The following is a 5,000-nucleotide window of genomic DNA, read 5'->3' on the forward strand; positions in this document are numbered from 1 at the left end:
CGGGCTTATGACCCGCGATTACTAGGAATTCCTCGTTTATGGGGGATAATTGCAAACCCCAATCCCCAGCACGAAGGAGTTTCAACGGGTTGCCCGGGCCTCTAGGCCAGGGAGAACATGCTGATTCCTTCAGTGTAGCGCGCGTGCGGCCCAGGACATCTAAGGGCATCACAGACCTGTTATTGCTCAATCTCGTGCGCCTCGAAGACGCCGGTCCCTCTAAGAAGAACTTTAATACGCCGCCAGTGAGTTGCGCGACCGGAGTCGCGCACACCTAAATGACGACGCCTATTTAGCAGGCTAGAGTCTCGTTCGTTACCGGAATTAACCAGACAAATCGCTCCACCAACTAAGAACGGCCATGCACCACCACCCACCGAATCAAGAAAGAGCTGTTAATCTGTCAATCCTTCCGGTGTCCGGGCCTGGTGAGATTTCCCGTGTTGAGTCAAATTAAGCCGCAGGCTCCACTCCTGGTGGTGCCCTTCCGTCAATTCCTTTAAGTTTCAGCTTTGCAACCATACTCCCCCCGGAGTCCAAAATCTTTGGTTTCCCGGAAGCTGCCCGCCGAGCCATTGTAGTAACGTCGGCGGATCGCTAGATGACATATTTACGGTTAGAACTAGGGCGGTATCTAATCGCCTTCGAACCTCTAACTTTCGTTCTTGATTGATGAAAACACCTTTGGCAAATGCTTTCGCTGATGTTCGTCTTGCGACGATCCAAGAATTTCACCTCTAACGTCGCAATACGAATGCCCCCAGTTATCCCTATTAATCATTACCTCGGAGTTCTGAAAACCAACAAAATAGAACCGAGATCATATTCTATTATTCCATGCACGAAATATTCAAGCGGCATTTTGAGCCCGCTTTGAGCACTCTAATTTGTTCAAAGTAAAATTGTCGGCCCATCTCGACACTCAACGAAGAGCACCGCGATAGGATTTTGATATTGAACCGTCGCGTTAACGACGGCTCACCGACGATATGCTCCGCAGACGTGTCAGTATCACCGCGGATGCGGTGCACCGACAGCGCGGCGCACAAATGCAACTACGAGCTTTTTAACCGCAACAATTTTAGTATACGCTATTGGAGCTGGAATTACCGCGGCTGCTGGCACCAGACTTGCCCTCCAATTGTTCCTCGTTAAAATATTTAAAGTGTACTCATTCCGATTACGAGGCCTCGTAAGAGTCCCGTATCGTTATTTTTCGTCACTACCTCCCCGTGCCGGGAGTGGGTAATTTGCGCGCCTGCTGCCTTCCTTGGATGTGGTAGCCGTTTCTCAGGCTCCCTCTCCGGAATCGAACCCTGATTCCCCGTTACCCGTGACAACCATGGTAGTCGCAGAAACTACCATCGAAAGTTGATAAGGCAGACATTTGAAAGATGCGTCGCCGGTACTGGACCGTGCGATCGGCAAAAGTTATCCAGATTCATCAAAATTAACGACTTCGGACGCGAGGCCCTCCGTCGATTGGTTTTGATCTAATAAAAGCACTCGTCCCATCACTGGTCAGAGTTCTGATTGCATGTATTAGCTCTAGAATTACCACAGTTATCCAAGTAACCGAGTAAGATCTAAGGAACCAAAACTGATATATTGAGCCATTCGCGGTATCGCCTTAATACGGCTTGCACTGAGACATGCATGGCTTAATCTTTGAGACAAGCATATAACTACTGGCAGGATCAACCAGGGAGCAGATATTGATATTATTATCTAAGCTCTCTTCCCCCCGCCACACGACCCACAAACACACACCCACACTTCGTCCCCAACCCGGAAGCTCGACGGACACACGTCGCACGCGACAGGCGGGGGAGTGGGTGGTGGTGTGCGTGCGTGGCAGAGGGCCTCTGAAGCACGTGATCGCGCCACGGCTCCGGCGAACGGAGCGCGGCGCGGTGCCCGACATTGTGCAAGAAGAGCGTACACGACGCAATCTCACAGGACACGTCCTCCGACCGCACAGAAAAGTATGCCATTAGACACTCTCGCAGTGCTGTCGTCGGGTCCCAAAGAAACTTGAACGTTCTATGAACGAGACGTACATACCACACACGGCGCTCCACTGCTAGAGTGAAGCCGTAAGTGTTTTAACAGTGACTCTGCGGAAAACCACACGTGGGTCGTCGCCCGGAGTGTGAGAGACCGTCATCCAGACTCTCTGATTGCTCAATCAAGTTGGGAGTACACATTGTTCCAGGGCGACACACGATGCCGCCCCGCACACAGTAAATCAAGCTACCGACACCGTGGTTTGTGAATTTCTCGCCGTACGACGATTATACATACTACACGGGGTGTGGAAAAGCGTCAAACGCGATTCCGTCGGTTGCAACGCCGTTGTTTTTTTTTTTTTTGAACGTACGCGCGCGCACGCACCACGTTGTACATTCGTATATATACATACGTACACACACATATAAATTAATATATTAACATGTACGTACGTACACGTATATATTCAATTCAAACGTATCGCAAAAACACGATAACGCGCGCACACGCACAACACGCGCCGTGTCACGTCGACACCCGAGAAGAAAAGCGAGCGCCACCAGACTCTCACACAATCACCTCAAACGTCGACGCGCCACGACCCTGTCATAGTAGTAAACGCGCTGACGGCGCAATCTGTGTACATGTGTATGTGTTATTTTGAACGAATCAAAAAATCGAGCCGTTCGTTTATTGTGTGTCCCGAAAACGGGCCGGAAAAACATTTTCGACTACGAAAATGACTCGGAGGGGGGGGGGGGGGGGCGGGGGGGGGTGGGGGGCGGTCGCCGCCGCCGCGGTTTGGGGGGGTTTTGGCGGATGGGGAGGTGTTTCGTGAACAACTTTTTCTACACTTTCTACTCGACTAGTTGTTGTTGTTGTTGTTGTTGTTGTTGTTGTTGTTGTTGTTGTTGTTGTTGTTGTTGTTTAGGGTATTTACATTTTTAACCGACTTCAAAAAAAAAAGGAGGAGGTTAAGGTTAACCCAAGTGTTCTTAGTTAGGTGAAATGAAAAAATAAAAAAAAAAAACCAACAACACTACCTGTGAGACGCTATATAGAGTCGAAGTGAAAAAAAACTTTTTTTTTTTTTTTTTACTATTGCAACATGTTATTGTAACGTGCAACCAACAAATATATCTATCGTAACTGAAAAGGTGTGAAATAAATAAATAAATTAAACAAATAAAAAAACCCGACTGCATAAATTATACAAAAACTGAAAAGAAAATAACAAGCTCAGTCCACGTGTGTAGAAAGCAATTAGAAAATTAGAAAATTAGAAAACAGTCGGGACCTATTATTATATTGAATAGAATGATGTTCGTCTACATTTTTTTACAGGTCCCGACTGTTTAAATAATTTATTTATTTACACTGTACGATATGTGAAAGCATGAAATCTAATTTTATGCAACTGGTTACGAAAATAATGAAATTAAATTATCATAATAGTACAGCGGTGTATATCGTAGTATTTAACAAATTAACAAAACTTAACATTAGTTAGTGATAATAATTTAATAGGTTTAACCTTGGTAAGCACAATATTGAACGATTCACCACTATAGTTAAAAACGAAAAAATATGTGAAAAAAAAATCAAGAGCTTTTCAAAGTTTGTATTTTAATTTTTTAATAAAACATGACACTGGATTGGCACCGCCTTCAAACTGATCAGAAGGTAGCATATGGGTAAGATGTTATTTTTATTTTTAAATTTTTAGTGTCAGCACACCTAATGAGTGTGAACACAAATAGAAACGTTATTTTCTTATAATAAGTATCTAAGTCCTATAATCCCAATTTTAATTTTATTTAATTTTACCTTAACTCATATACAAAATTTCACTGCCCCTTTATCCACACGTAATATGAATATTGAGAAAAACGTGAATGGTGACTGTCCCCCGTCTTCATCACCAGACCCCCTATGCAGTCACAATCCATATGGTTCATCAAGTCCAAACACAAGGTAGCTACTGTGAACCGTCGAGGAGTTCCCTTAACTCCCCTTCATCTTCGTCACCAGACCCCTAATACAGTCACAACCTATCCAAGGTGGAAAGTTCTCATCAACACAAAATTATCAAGTCAAAACATAAGGTAGCTACTGTGAACCGTCGAGGAGTTCCCTTAACTGCCAACAAATAAATCAAGCCCAAACAAAAGGTACTGGTCTGTGTTTCGGCTCCATCATCAGACCAACGCCAGACCTTCATAAAATTGTAGTGGTTTAAAATACCTTATGAAAACACTAACAAACGCACTCACTAGCCGTCGTTACGATTTTCGAAAGTTCCCCTCAATTTCTCCAGGATGCCATCATCATCATCATGATCCTGACATGAAAAAAAATGGGACCACCCTGAAATCAAACCCTTCAAAACAAACAAAAAAAGAATTTTCAAAATCGGTCCACAAATGACGGAATTATCGCTGGACGTACATAAAAAAAAAAAAAAAAAAAAATAGCTGCCGCCATATTAAGCAAGTTGCCACTAAATGTAATCTAAATAAAGAAAGTCGGTTCAACGTTACAACACTTATAACTCGAGATCAGCTGATCAGCAGCTCGAGATTTTCATGGTTTTTGATTGAAAAAAAAACACAACAACTTAATTTTGTTAATGATTGACCTATAAACGTGGGTTCAGAAATTAATTTTGTGTAAATTAAAGTTTCAATTTCCGAAAACAATTTCTAAGATTTATGCTATTAGGTTAACGAATGCGTATGATTTTTCCAAGATAAATAATATTTACATATGTACAAAAATCAATGCCAATGGGCGTCAATGCAATACGGGGTAGGGGCAAAACTTGGACAATATTAAAGTCTCGCGAGCCTCAAGTCGTACTCCAGTATAAATAAAAAATTAAATGACACGAGTGAAACATAATTTTCGAACGTTACCCAAAAAAGAAACTCGTCGTACGTGCTTTGTTACGACCACTTGCGTTGCGCAGAGTTCGTGTATTGCATTCTTTG

The 5,000-nt window shown here is 43.5% G+C and overlaps 1 non-coding gene across 1 annotated transcript in view; it reads right to left on the reverse strand.

Moving 5' to 3' along the window:
* The window catches only part of LOC128199011 (small subunit ribosomal RNA), a 1,903-nt gene extending 195 nt beyond the window's left edge, over nt 1-1,708 (reverse strand). Inside the window, exon 1 of the ribosomal RNA XR_008251715.1 lies at nt 1-1,708. This exon is cut by the window's left edge and continues 195 nt beyond it. This is a non-coding gene — a ribosomal RNA (small subunit ribosomal RNA).
* Nucleotides 1,709-5,000: the final 3,292 nt, after the last annotated feature.

This window comes from Bicyclus anynana, chromosome 18 (assembly GCF_947172395.1).
Source record: "Bicyclus anynana chromosome 18, ilBicAnyn1.1, whole genome shotgun sequence".
Taxonomy (NCBI): domain Eukaryota; kingdom Metazoa; phylum Arthropoda; class Insecta; order Lepidoptera; family Nymphalidae; genus Bicyclus; species Bicyclus anynana.